The 14,465-nt window shown below is 46.0% G+C and overlaps 1 protein-coding gene across 5 annotated transcripts in view; it reads left to right on the forward strand.

The window, feature by feature from the left end:
- LOC147436252 (Urb2/Npa2 family protein) overlaps positions 1–14,465 on the forward strand; it is a 114,411-nt gene that overhangs the window by 26,539 nt on the left and 73,407 nt on the right. Inside the window, exons 2-3 of one of the 5 annotated variants that reach the window (XM_086489179.1) lie at positions 2,615–2,911; positions 2,986–3,466. The exons of the other annotated variants lie outside the window; for them this stretch is intronic. The gene's annotated coding sequence lies outside the window, so the exon portion shown is untranslated. The remainder of the gene's footprint in view (positions 1–2,614; positions 2,912–2,985; positions 3,467–14,465) is intronic. 5 annotated transcript variants of the gene reach the window in all.

Below are 14,465 nucleotides of genomic sequence, written 5' to 3' on the forward strand. Positions count from 1 at the left end.
TCCATTGCATTTGCATTGTACGCATTTGTGCAATCAAGTAGACCACTCTCGCCGACGAGAGTGGGGCCTTCGGAGGAGGGTTTTACAACCTCTCGGTGTCGTATCTCTTCTCTCTCCTTCTCTCAGTCTCATTCACTTGCACGCACAATATCCATTCACTTTGTTTGTGATCATAGCACTCTCCACAAGACGGAAAGCTCTCTCTTTCCCTAAGAACTAAAAGGAACCTTGAGCAGTAAAGATCACTAATCTTGAGAAAATAATAACATTCATTCCGCTGCACCTTACATTGGTATCAGAGCTTTGGAAGTGTTCTGCATTACTGAAGGAAAGAACCACAAGAACTACAAGATTTTTTTTTTTTTGGCTTGTTGCGATCGCACGAACCCAAGTTTACTTGGGCGTGGCGATTCCTAATCGTGTTTTGTTGAAGAGTGACAGGAATCCCAAGAAAGAAGGGCTTGTCCAGTTTCCCCTTGTGTCTCTTTTCACTCATTGAGAGCGGACCGTGCACTTAGCGGCCGGCCAATCGACGTGAGGTGGGAAAAAGCAACCTTGGTGTGAGTGCAAGGCCGCCAAGGGGTGTGCCCGCAGAAAGGAGTAGAACTCGGGTGAAGAGAAGATCCTTCTCCAACTCGATTTGGAAGCGCAAGAACCCCTCAAGAACCTCAAGAACCCAAGATTCTCACGAATCAAGGACCTCAAGAACCTCAAGACCCTCAAGAACCCAAGTTCCTCGCGAGCTTCAGACCCCAAGATCATAGTGCACGGTCGTCACCCGAAGCGGCATGGATACTTCGCATTCAGGTGATGAGCATGAGAGAGGCGACGAAGGATTTTCCCCACCAGGAGATTTTTCCAACCCTCCCCCTTCGCCATCTACGCCAGACCCTATGGAGGCAATGATGAAGCAAATGATGGCCATGATGGATAGACAGGAAAACAAGCGCCTTGCTTTAGAACGCGAGCGCGATGCAAGAAACGACAAACTTTGTGCAAAACAAGAAGAAAATCGCCTTGCTCAGGAACCTGAGCGCATTGCTCTTGCCGCAAAACAAGAAGAACAGCGACTTGCTCTCGAACGTGAGCGTGCTGAACGAAAAGAACGCAAAGCAGAAAGGGACACCGAGCGAGAAGCTCAAAGGGAGATTCGTAATCAAGAATTTATTTCCCAAGTCTTAGCCTCGAAGACCGAACCACCCAAAGATCGTGGAAGTTCGTCAAGTGGCGCAGGCCACGATGCGGATTCACACAATCCAGTCACAGAGAAGTTGACTTTCAGTAAGTATGACGGTAAGATGCATGCTACTGTTATTCATTCTTGGTTGCATCAATTTAATGCTTATTTTGCGACAACTCAGAAAACAGGCAATAGCAAAGTTTTGACGGCAGCTATGTACCTTGCTGGTGATGCCATAAATTGGTACCAGGCATGGCAAGAGGCACAGCTAGCCGCACACCTAGAGGCAGCCGACGATTTCACGCCCCTCTCTTTTAGTTGGGCTAATTTCCAAGACAAGCTCAAGGCGCGGTTTATGCCACCTCAGTACCTTGCACGACTGAAGGACGATTGGTGAGCTCTCAAGCATAACGGTATGCCGGTTATGTCTTTCTCTAATCGGGTTTTGCAGCTCGGTAGTCAATTACGCAAATCGGATAAGAAGCGTAAGGAGGCATTTCTTTACGGATTGGACGAGTATATCAAGTATGATGTGGAGGTACTCAATCCACCCGATCTCAACAAAGCGGTAGTGATTGCTCTCGCCCACGAGATGAAGCACAACAAAGGCAAGCCTAGGGAAAACAAGACTTCTCAAGGAACCCCGCAGAATTCCGAGAACACATAGAATGGTAAGAACGGAAAGAACGGTAAGAATGGTAATTCTTCTAGTCCTTCTTCCTCTAATTCCTCGGAAAAGAACTCTTAACAATGAATCTAAGGGTAAAGCTAAGACACCTGCAAAACCTAAGCTAATCCCTGATGAAAAAGCTTCTCAAGGAATTATAGGAGGATACATCACGGCGAAAGAACAAGTGATTTATGCTAAAGAAGGTAGATGTTTTCATTGTCACATTAAGGGTCACATTAAGAAAAACTGTCCTAAGACAGTCCCACCTAAAGAACCAAAGGCACCCACAACTACCACAAACTCTGTCACAACACAACCAGCATCTTCTCTTGACTCTGACACACACATTGATGAATCTCTCTTGAAGTGTTATGGTCATGTAAAAGGACATCGTTTCATCATATTGTTTGATCCAGGTAGTATGCATGATGTGATTAGTCCCCCTCTTGTTGAGAGAGCTCACCTAGAGGCTAGTCAGAAATCTCCTCTCGAGGTTTCTGGCTTCGCTCCTGGTATGGACTCTCTCATCACGAAGGAGTGCCTTGATGTGATGTTTACCGTTCAACAAGCTTCTTTTCGAAGGAAATTTCTTGTGTCTCCTCTCTCAGGATGTGATGATTTTGGGCATAAAATGGTTTTGTGAACTCAACGCTCTCGTTGATTTTGAAGCTAACACTCTCATTTTACATGCCAAATCTGATTCCCCCCTCATCATTCGTGCTGAGGAGGGCTTGCATTCTTTGCCTCTCATCTCGCATGTACAGGTAAAGCGTGAATTACGACGAGGAGCACAAGCGGCATTCATTTATGCTGCCCCAGTTTCCCAGAGTATTCAGGCTCCAGGTAAGTATTCAGAGTTGTTTACGAAATTTAAACATCTCTTTTTGCAGGATGATCTTCCACCTCGTCTCCCACCGGAGCGGCCGGAGGACCATCGCATTGAGCTTATGGAGGGAGCACAGCCGGTTAGTAAGGCCCCCTACCGTTTGAACAAGTCACAGGAGGAAGAGTTAGAGCGACAACTCACGGAGTTGGTGGCTAGAGGATTCATACGTCCTAGTGTAAGTCCTTTTGCTGTCCCTATTTTGTTCGTTTACAAGGAGGACGGTTCGTCTCATTTGTGTGTTGATTACAGGGCATTGAACAAGATGACTGTCAAGAATAAGTTTCCGATGCCTCGCATTGAGTATATCCTTGATAGGCTCAATGGGGCAAAGGTTTTTAGCAAGGTCGATCTCAAAAGTGGATACCATCAGGTACGGGTATTCAAAGGCGACATTTTCAAAACCGCCTTTCGCACCGAGTGAGGGCAATGGGAGTATATTGTTATGCCTTTTGGATTGACAGGAGCCGTGGGTACATTCAATCGTCTCATGGTAGGTCGTTTCGGCGACATGGTAGGTGTATGTGTTTTCATCTTTTTAGATGATATTCTCATTTTTTCTGCATCGTGGGAACAACATGAAAGAGATGTTGAAAGGGTATTAACTCGTTTGGATGAGTGTCAGTTGTACATTGCAGCTAAGAAGTTTGAATTTTTTCTTACTGAAGTCACTTATCTGGGTTATATCATTTCTGTAGAAGGCGTCAAGCTAGACCCCGCAAAGGTGGAACAGGTTCGTAATTGGGATTTGCCCAAAACTGCATATGATGTGCGTTCTTTTCTTGGTTTATGTCAAGCATATAGTTCACACATAGAGAATTTTGCACGCATTGCTGCACCTATGACTGATGTTTTGAAAGGGGTAAAGACTCGTCGTCAGCGCGTAGACTTGCCCGAGGCAGCCATTGAGGCTTTCGCAGCTCTCAAGGTTGCGGTGACGGAAGCTCCGTGCCTTATTCTTGCTTCTTGGGATGATCCCTTTGAGGTATGGACGGATGCGAGCAATGTCGCCATAGGCGCTGTGCTCCAGCAGCATGGTCGTCCTGTAGCTTTCCTTAGCCGGAAGCTCAATAGTGCGGAAAAGAATTATTCAGTTTATGATAAAGAACTTTTGTCTGTCATTCACTCTCTTAAGCATTGGAAGCATTTTTTGTATGGTAGAGAGTTTACAGTACGCACAGATCATCAAGCCCTCAAGTGGCTCCAGTCTATGCCTAGTGCACATTGGAGTGATCGCCAAGCGCGGTGGTCACAATTTTTTGAGCAATTTGGAGGTTTGATTGAGTATGTGCCTGGAAAAGCTAACCCTGTTGCAGATGCGTTGAGTCGCAAAGGACAGATTTTGGCTCTTGAGTCAAGAACCACATTTTCTATACAGGGTGAGTCTTTTGACAGCATGAAGAATCAGTATGCAGATTCGGAGTTTGATAAGTATTGGTTGCTGGAGGCTATGGGCTTGGGAGTGTTGTCCGTTGGCACGAGTACAGTGGGATTCTGGTGAGTGGCTATGGAGGGACCCCTTCTCTTCTACAGACCACCCAAGAGTCCCGTTCTTTCAGTACACTGTTCGACTGGGACGTCATATACTAGCAGCACAAAGAGAGGCCCTCCCCGTTGCAGCACGTCATTGGCAGGAGGAGGGTCTCACAGTCGAGTTCTTGGCAGACTTTTGGGAGAGGTTGTGGGACTCCAGACAGCCGAGGCGAGTCACCTTGTTTCAGTGGCTGGTCGCACACAGAGCCACAGCAGTAGGGAGCTGGCTAGTGCATAGTGGTCTCTCGGCCACATGTGCAGCTTGTGACCATTTGGTGGAGAGTCAGCGTCACTGTCTTTGGGACTGTCCCTCGGCCCAGCAGGTGTGGCTACGAGTTCTTTGGTTGATGCCTGCTCTCTCCATGGCTCGACAGTACACTTGGGGGGCAGCGGCTTGGTCCACCCTCACGGGCCCGGCACTTCAATTTGAGCTATCTTCCACCAGCAGGATGATAGTGATGCAAGGGGGCGACCTACACTCCAGCCTGCTACAGAGCTTACTCCACAGGAGTGGTGGAGTGAGAGAGAGGAGTGTTGGGAGCTCATCAGTGGCCTGACACTTTGGTTCATCTGGTGGGCCCGCTGTTTATGCATCTTTGAGGCTCGCCCTGTGCCACCAGCAGAGACTGTTCGTGACTTTTGCTAGAGTTGATCCATACTCTCAGAGGACAGCTTGAGGGACTACAGGGCAGCTCAGACCGCATGCGGGAGCACCACGAGGCTTTCCTTCGACCGTGGCGCCCTGGGCCTTTCTACACCATAGTCCAGGGGGTGCTCAGATGGCACTACTGTCCACCTGTGTGGCTCGTCCCTCCTCCCATCTCTTGATTTAGCCTCATTGTATATATGCTGTTTTTTCAGTGGGAGAGTCTCCCCATCATGCTTGTTGTAGCCCTCTCTTGCAGAGGTGGTTGTAGCCATAGGGCAGTTTTCATTAACTAATAGAAGGATCTTTTTCTCGGAACTCGGAAAAAAAAAACTATCTCATTCGTGATGGATTGTTATTTTTTCGTTAGCGTCTATGTGTGTTGCCCTCTCTCAGGCCAGCCATATTGCATGATGCACATGACTCTCTCACGGGTGGGCACAGGGGTATGAACACCACATTGGAAAAGATTGAACGATTTTTCTATTGGCCTAAAATGCGTAAAGATGTGTTTAGTTATGTCACACATTGCACTATATGTCAAAAAGTAAAAGCTCCTTGGGGTAAGCAGCAAGGCCTCTTGCTTCCGCTGCCTATTCCCGAGGGACCTTTTCAGGATATCTCTATGGATTTTGTGACTAACTTACCACCAAGTCAGCATTCAAGGAACATTCAATGTTTAACTATTGTTGATCGTTTCAACAAATCATGCATGTTGATTCCTTGTAAGGTCACAGTTACTGCACAAGATGTTGCACGATTGTTCATAAAGCATGGTACCCCCTCTGTGGGTTTCCAAAGTCCATTGTTTCAGATAGGGATGTTAAGTTTACGTCCAACTTTTGGCGTGCACTTGTTGAAAATTTTGGCACAAAGTTGAATTTTTCATCCGCTTTTCATCCACAGTCAGATGGTCAAACAGAAATTTATAATCAGTTGGCTTTTGATGTGTTGAAGTCTTATGTTCATGATCAGCAGTCTCAATGGGAGCTTTATCTCCCATTGGTTCAGGCTATTCTCAATGATTCCTTCTCTTCTGTTATTGGTCGAACTCCGTATGAGGCAGCTTTTGGCCGCCGATTCTAGTCAAACTGTTGACTCGATCGGTCAGTCAAATGCCTGATGCCAATGCTGAGAGTCAGTCATTGGATGAGATTTCTGAGAGTGTGAAGCTTCGGCTAAGCAAGGCTCAGGAATCTTATTCTCGACAGGCTAACAAGCATCGTCAGGAGGTCTCGATCAAGGAAGGAGATTGGGTGTATCTACGGATTATGAAACATCGTCTTAAGCAAGTTGGAAAGAAATGTCCTAAGTTATCTTTTCGTATGTATGGTCCATTTCCAGTCATCAAAAATATTAATGAGGTTTCAATGAAATTAAAGTTGCCTAACTCATGGTCAATGCACAACGTTTTCTATGTTTCTTGGTTGAAAGTATTTCAGGGAACACCTCCAAAGGACGTTTCGGAAGAAGAAGAACCGGAGATCATCGATGAAGCAGAAGTCATGGAGCCGGAGCAAGTCTTGTTGCATCGGGTTCGCCATGGTTCGAAGAAACAAGTACGACAATATTTTTTGAAGTTCAAAGATCGAAGAACCCATGAAGCGGTGTGGGTAGACGAAGAGTTCTTCAAGGATTATCCAGAGTTGTTGGCAGACTACAAGGAAGCCATGCAGCTCGGTACCAGTACCTCACTTTAAAAAGGAGGGGATGTCACGTGACACATCCCAACCCTATGTGTCCGTGGACAAGCTACACCATAGTAGGGTTTCCGTCAAGTCCAGTCAAGTTAGATTAGAAGTGATCTGGCACTTTTGTGAGTCTATTCGTAGACCATGCATGCCCAGTCCCTTAGAGTAGATGCATATCCTCTGGTTGCATAAGCATAAGCATAAGCATTTCCATCAGATTCCATCAGAGACAGTTTGGGGATTTTTCAGATGACTTTATCCCATTTTTTCCCTATTTTTGACATTTTTCACTTATTTATTAAGTGGCTTTTGTTGGGTACTCAGTAGGGTAAATTGGGTAAGTTAATATATAAGCAAACCCAAGTTAGCACAAATTGGCAGATGAGCAAAGACACAGCAGGCTTCCCCAAGCAACAGGTGTCCCACCCTCTCTCAGCAAGACCCTCTCCAATCCCTTGGTGAGGCCCTCCCTTCCCTTGGCGTTTCCAGGATCAGCATCGCCATCCCTCAACCCTCAAACCTGGCGTTTCCATCATCCCTTGGCAGCAGCCCCCCAAGAACTACTAACGCCAGCCAGCAGTCATCAGGAGCAGCGTTTTCCCCCTTCAAGATTACAGCAGCCAACGTTTTTTGGGATTGTTAAGGATCAGCCCTTGCAGCATTTTTTGGGATCGTTAAGGATCAGCCCTTGCAGCGTTTTTTGACCATCATTGGGATAGCGTTTTTCAGCCTGAGACCTCCTGCTGTGGCAGCGTTTCCAGCCAAGTTGTCAACACCAAAAACGCAGCCTAAAGGAGTAGGGTTTCCACAGCGTTTTTCCCTCAGAATTTCAGCCGACAAAGCAGTCGACTTCAGCCATATACAGCAGAGAAAAACCAGCCAATTCAGCCCCGAAAGTGGCACAGGTTTTCAGCTTTTGCCCCTTTTGGACAGCAGATAAAGAAGCATCTATTTCAGCCCTAAAATCTTCATCGTCTTCACCGACATAGTTCCCGTTGCATCAGTCCATTGCATTTGCATTGTACGCATTTGTGCAATCAAGTAGACTACTCTCGCTGACGAGAGTGGGGCCTTCGGAGGAGGGTTTTACAACCTCTCGGTGTCGTATCTCTTCTCTCTCCTTCTCTCAGTCTCATTCACTTGCACGCACAATATCCATTCACTTTGTTCGTGATCATAGCACTCTCCACAAGACGGAAAGCTCTCTCTTTTCCTAAGAACTAAAAGGAACCTTGAGCAGTAAAGATCACTAATCTTGAGAAAATAATAACATTCATTCCGCTGCACCTTACAAATGTTTATAAAGCTAACCAGTATGACTTTCTTGAAGATAAAAGCAAGAAAGTCCGAGAGTTTAAGGAAGGTGGCCACACGATCAAATTTGATACTTTTTCAGGATACTCAGATGCTTCGAAGGCTGTCTTTTATACAGCAGTTTGACATCGCTTCCGCGTGAGGACGGTATTCAGAGCACTCCAAGATTCGGAGAGTTGCCTCTTATTTTAAGGGGAATGCTCGCACTTGGTGGTCCACGCTTCTTCTAAACAAGACTGCGCCAGTTAAATGGCTGAAATTTAAGAAGCTTTGTATTTCTTGTTGGTTGACGCAAGAGTATGAACGAGATATACGAGCTGCTTGGAACCATCTTCGGATGACCAAGAAAGATACAATCAATGCTTGCTGTGAAAGATTCTAGAGCTCTTTTCTACCCGCCTCTTCATTCAAGAAGATCTCGTTCAGAGAACAGATTGAGATGTTCACCTTGGGTCTACCTACAGAGATCCGAGATCACTGCTTGGAGCAGAAGTCAGCTTCTATTCAGGAGTTGATGAGTCATGCGAAGCAGGGCTTTGCCATTCACTCTGGTAGTCTGACTTACCCCACATATGAGGCCATGACACAACGAGCCGAACAGACTTCTGGGAATGAAAGTAGAAAGAAAAAGAGCAACCCAGAGAAAAAGGATCCACGACCCAAGCTTACTCCTCAGGAGCGAGCTTGATTCATCAAGGAGGGGAAGTGCTTTGGATGCGGGGAACATAGACATATCTCCGCGAAGTGCCCTAAAAAGGCACAGAAAGAACAGAATGATAAGAACGATGACAGGCCTGAGAGTTCGAGAGCAGCTGAGGAATGTGGACGAAAAGGCAAGATGAAAACAGGACTGGTTCCAGATTGTGTGGGTATCGATCTTGACACCATGGACGAGAGTACAGAACTTTGCTGAGCTTGGGGCAAAGTGAAAGATCAAGAGGCCCTGATCTTCTTTGATGGAGGAGCCAAGGCCAACTTCATTTCACTGGAATTGGCGGCGTGGCTCGAGATCACTCTCGATCGGATGGGACCACTTGCGGAGGCAGTTCTAGCGGCACCCGGCAGGGACGTAGCCATTACACTTGTCATTGGCAAACTTCGGTTGCATTGTCAGGGGTGTTTGGGGCATGAGGACTTCTTCATAATGCCTTTGGAGGGTTGTGATGTTCTCTTAGGGATTCCCTGGTACCACAAGAACAACGCCGTGGTCGATTATCGGGCGAGAAAAGCGACTTTGACTACAGAGAAGGGAAGAACAATTGTACTTGATATTAAACTGAAGGGCGAGTCTGTCCCTATTGTATCGGCTTCGGCCATTTCAAAATTAATGAAATCCAGTTTGTTTGTTTACTCTATCTTTATGAAAGAATTGAGCGTTAAGGATAGGACAAATATGTCTAAACTTGATAAAGAACGCAAAGATTTTCTCCACTCTTACGCCGATTGCTTCTCAGAAGGCCTACCAGGCAAGTTAACACCTGCTTGCCCTGAAGATCATACCATTGATTTGATACCTAGAAGCACACCACCGAAACGGCCACCTTACCGTGTGAGCCGAGCACTGAATGAAGAGATTATGAACCAAGTGAAAGACCTCTTGGAAAAGGGTCTTATCCAGCCTAGTACTTCACCGTATTGCTCTCCAGTGTTGTTGGTTTTGAAGAAAGACGGATCTTGGAGAATGTGTATCGATTATAGAGCTCTCAACAAAATCACCATCAAGAACAGATTTCCGATTCCGAGGATCGATGATATACTTGACAGGTTACAGGGATCCTCGTGCTTTAGCAGGATTGACCTGAAGAGTGGATATCATCAGATCCGAATCGTGTCGGGAGACGTCTACAAGACAGCCTTTCGGACTACTTTTGGGTTATTTGAGTTTTTGGTGATGCCTTTTGGCTTAACCAATGCTCCTGCGACATTTAACCGGATGATGGATAGGATTTTTCGAGAGTACAGGCTATTTGTTGGCACTTTCTTTGGCGACATCATTGTTTTCTCCAAGAATAATGCAGAACACAGAGATCATCTGCTTCAGGTCTTTCAGGCATTACGAGATCACAAGTTAGTGATTAATGCAAAGAAAAGTGTATTTTTCCTACCAGAGATATACTTTTTGGGACACATTGTCTCAGCAGCAGGAGTGCAAATGCATCCGGCCAAGATAGAGACTATACGTGATTGGCCCGATTGGAAGAATGTCCATGAAGTTAGAAGCTTCTTGGGACTGTGTTCGTACTACAGGCGGTTCATTCGAAAGTTTGCAGAGGTTGCTTCCCCTTTGCATATCTTGACACAGAAAGGAGTCCCTTTCTCGTGGGGATCCACAGAGCTGACTGCCTTTCAGACATTGAAAGAGAAATTGACTACGGGACCAGTTTTGACTTTGCCGGATTTGCAGAAGTCATTTGAAGTATATTGTGATGCTTGTGGTCGTAGTCTGGGTGCGGTCTTGATGCAAGAAGGCCATGTCATTGCTTACGAGAGCCGATTGTTCTCTAGGCCGGAGATGACAGCACAAATATATGAGAAAGAGCTTTTGGCGGTTATCCATGCTCTTACTCAGTGCCCGCATTACCTACTCGGACCGGATTTTACTATCTTTACAGACCATCAGAGTTTGTGCTACTTCTTGTCACACAGAAGCAGCTTTCGGAAAAGCAGATGCGGTGGGCGAACATCTTGTCACAGTTTTCACTTCCAGATTGTCCACGTACAGGGACAGAAGAATGTGGTGGTAGATGCTTTGTCTTGGAAGCCGTTGGTTTTGGCTATTTTCGCGATACAGCATAGGAGCTTCGAGGATATGGTCGATCAATATGCCACATATACAGCTTTTGCAGATATTTTCACATGGATATAGGATGGGGAGACAGTAGCAGGATACTCCATTCGGGAAGGCTACTTGATGAGAAAAACCATGTGTTACACAGCCGTTGAGAGAAAAGGTTATGACTGAATGCCACTGTCCACCTTTTACGGGTCATCGCGGCATTGCTACCACCATGAAGGGGGTAGAGAGATACTTCTTTTGGCTGAGACTCAAAAAGGATGTGGAAGAGTTTGTGCGCAGTTGCTTAATATGCCAGAAGGTCAAGCTTGACATGCATAAGGCACAGGGATTGTTACAGCCTTTACCCATGCCCACCCGCCCCTGGGAAAGTCTTGCAATGGATTTCATTTTTGATCTCCCGAGAACACAGAGTGGTCACGATGGTATCTGGATTGTTATTGACAGATTTAGCAAACAGGCTCATTTTCATTCCAGTGAAGAAAACAGTCAAGCCGGATCACTTAGCGAGATTGTTTGTGGCCGAGATCTTCGGATTACATGGCATGCCTAAGACGATTGTCTTCGACAGAGACCCCAGATTTACGAGTTTGTTTTGGAAGGCAATTTGGGAGAACATTGGCATGCGGTTGCAGTTCTCGTCATCGTTCCATCTGTAGACTGATGGACAATCTGAGATTGCAAACTCAGTGGTTCTAGATGAAGTCTTATATCTCAGATCAGAAGACTCAATGGGAAAAGTACCTACCTTTGGTGGAATTTGCCTACAAAAACATGATACACTCTTCGACGGGGAAGACACCATTTGAGATTGTTGAAGGTGCTGCGAAGGTTCCACCCTTCCTGAGCACGAAAGATAAGATTTTTAAAGCGGATGAATATACTCGAGATTTGGATACGGCTTTTGCCAAGGTTCGCGAGACTTTGCAGAAGTCTCAAGAACAATAGAAAAAGGCAGCGGATCGCCATTGTTGCGACTTGAAATTGAAGGAGGATGATTGGGTGCTCTTACGTTTTGAGAAGGCACGCCTAAGAAAGAAAAAGGGAAAGGAGAGGCTTTTTCCAAAGCTTAATATGCGATACTACGGACCTTTTCAGATCACTGAAAAGATAAATGATGTCTCCTTTCGATTGAAACTGCCAGATACTTGGAGGATTCATAACGCATTCCATGTGAGTCTCTTGAAACCTTTTAAGGGTGATGTGCTTGATGATGGGGAGCCTGATGAGCAATCCGAAGTGGAAGAAAACGAGGAGATCCTTGTTCCTGAACAGATTTTGGCACATAAGGATACAAAGAATAAAGGTAAAGTCCGAAGGCGGTTCTTGGTTAAGTTGAAGAACTATCCTGTGTTGGATGCGAAATGGATGGAGGAGGAGGACCTAGCAGATACTCCTCAGATTGTGAAACTTTACCTTGATGCTTTTGGTTTAGCATAGTCTATTCCAAACTGAACCCTGAATTCAGCTTGGCCGGAGATCTGGTACAGTGGGATGCACAAGAGGGGAGTCACTCCGCTCCTTTGTCAACAGATGCCTTGATTTAGATACTAGAGTCATTGATGTCTCTTTGAGCTTCAGGGATACTGAAAGCTGACAGTATTCTGCTGTATGACTTTAATGAAATGGAATTCCTGATTACGATATTCATTTGTTCTTGACTTCTTTTAAGTGCAAGAACTGATAGACGAACTGATTGCAGCATTTTGGTTTGATTGATTTCGAATAGACATGGTTGCAATAGGGGTTAATCGGACATCGATGAGGTCCCGATTGGACCTAGATGCGGTTGCTAGCTACATTGCCGATAAATCATGGTCTAAGATCTGAATGAATGTTGAATGTCATGTGATGTTCTGTGATGTCTAGTGATGTCCTGTGATGTGACTGTCGATTTGGTACATGTGCTAGATGTGTGTTCCTAGTACGTAGGTACTAACAGTCAGTGTCTGCTAAGACGGTTTATGGCTTCTGTCGGTTTTGCAAGCGTAATTGCGGTCGATTACAATGCTTTCAAGAGGGGGGTATGTCACAAAGTGATGATGTGGCTATCGACAGTAGAAACCCTAAAATTCCTGCAAACCCTAATTTCTGCCAGAAACCCTAATTTGCAGAAACCCTAATTTTTTGGAAACCCTAACCCTAAATGCTGGTTGAAACCCTAAAGTGGTTGGAATCCGCAAAAGTGCCACGTGGCAGTAGTGTACGGATTTTCGGAAATCATGGAATTGAAAAGCAGCTCCAGGGGCGACGCAAATTGGCCTTTGAGAGAGAGAATTTGCTTTATTTTTGGCTCTCTCTCTCTCTCTCTCTCTCTCTCTCTCTCCTGCTTTTGAACTGAAAGCTTTTGGGGCTCTGCTTTTGGGCATCCCTTGTAACCTTTAAATACGTGGTGAGGGGCTCACTCTGCAGAGCATCTGGACGCAGAGTCTGAAAGTGAAACCCTAACCGCTCTTTGTACTTTGACATTGATTTTAATATATAAAGAAATACCGAAAGGGGCGCCAGTCTTTGGGGCCCAATATTTCTAGGCACGTAACTCCGCCAGGCCAGTGCAAATCTATTGTGATCTGTGAATTGTTTTGATTTGGTTATTTGGTGCTGTGGTGATTGATTCTTGACTTGGAGTGTCCAAGTTTGTTACAGCTACGCAGACGTAGAGAGAGCTTGCTGAGGACATCACGGGAGAGCCAGTCTCAGAGACAGATCACAAACTTCTTTACACCAGCTAGAGGAGCAGTCATCACAAGAGATCTCAGATCCCACCTACACCAAAGGTACGCGGATCGATCGAGCCATTGAGCTAGGCAGATCCAGGCGCCACGATCACGGGGGGCCTCACATCATTGACGGAGGTGGCAGCAAAGGATCCAGACCATCCTAGCTCGACATGCGAGATGACCAGTCAGAGTATTGGCCATGGAGGATATTGATGAGATTCGGCAGTGATCGATGAGGGATCTCATCTCACGATTTCCATCTCATTTGATCCATCTTTGTCTCAGCCTTGTATCAACTAACCCATTATATCAGCCCTCACCCCATCACCCCTCCCCACCTATTTCATTTCAGTTTCACTTTTTCAGTTCTTTGTACTTTTTCTACTTAAACATTGTATCAGATTCACCAATTGTAACTTTTGGCCTCACAGGTCACTTTGGCCTCTTGAAGACGTTAATATAACATTTCATCTCTCTCTCTCTCTCTCTCTCTCTCTCTCTCTCTCTCTCTCTCTACCCTCCTCAATGATGGCTCTGAGTGTCAAGATATGGTCAAGAGTAGAAAAACCCCTCCTGAAACCTGCTTGCCCGGCTGCGCGCATCCCTTCCCTCTCTGCCCATCTACTTAGTTGCTGCTCAGTACAACCGTGCCAGTGTGTGTCCAATCATGATGGTGCGATATTTCCCAGGCTCCATAGGGTCTCCCGACTTGAAGATAGATACAATAGTAGATAGGCTCCAGGTATTAGGCAAGCCAATACAGGAGCTAGGCACGAAGATGGCTTTCTACAGAGAGCATCTCCTCCAGCTTACAGAGGATGGTTTTGTGACGAGGCCCAGATACATGGACACTCACCTGTCTCATGGGGTGTGATGTGCTATTGGCCAGATACGCACATCTTCACACCAGCTGCGGATCGAGACTGGGAGATACAGCGGAGTACCAACAGAGGCTAGGACATGCCCCCTGTGTGACATCGAGCCTGAGACAGAGTTGCACTACACATGCCACTGCCCCATCTACTACGAGATAC

This window comes from Adiantum capillus-veneris, chromosome 18 (genome assembly GCF_014529385.1).
Source record: "Adiantum capillus-veneris isolate H3 chromosome 18, ASM1452938v2, whole genome shotgun sequence".
Lineage (NCBI taxonomy): Eukaryota > Viridiplantae > Streptophyta > Polypodiopsida > Polypodiales > Pteridaceae > Adiantum > Adiantum capillus-veneris.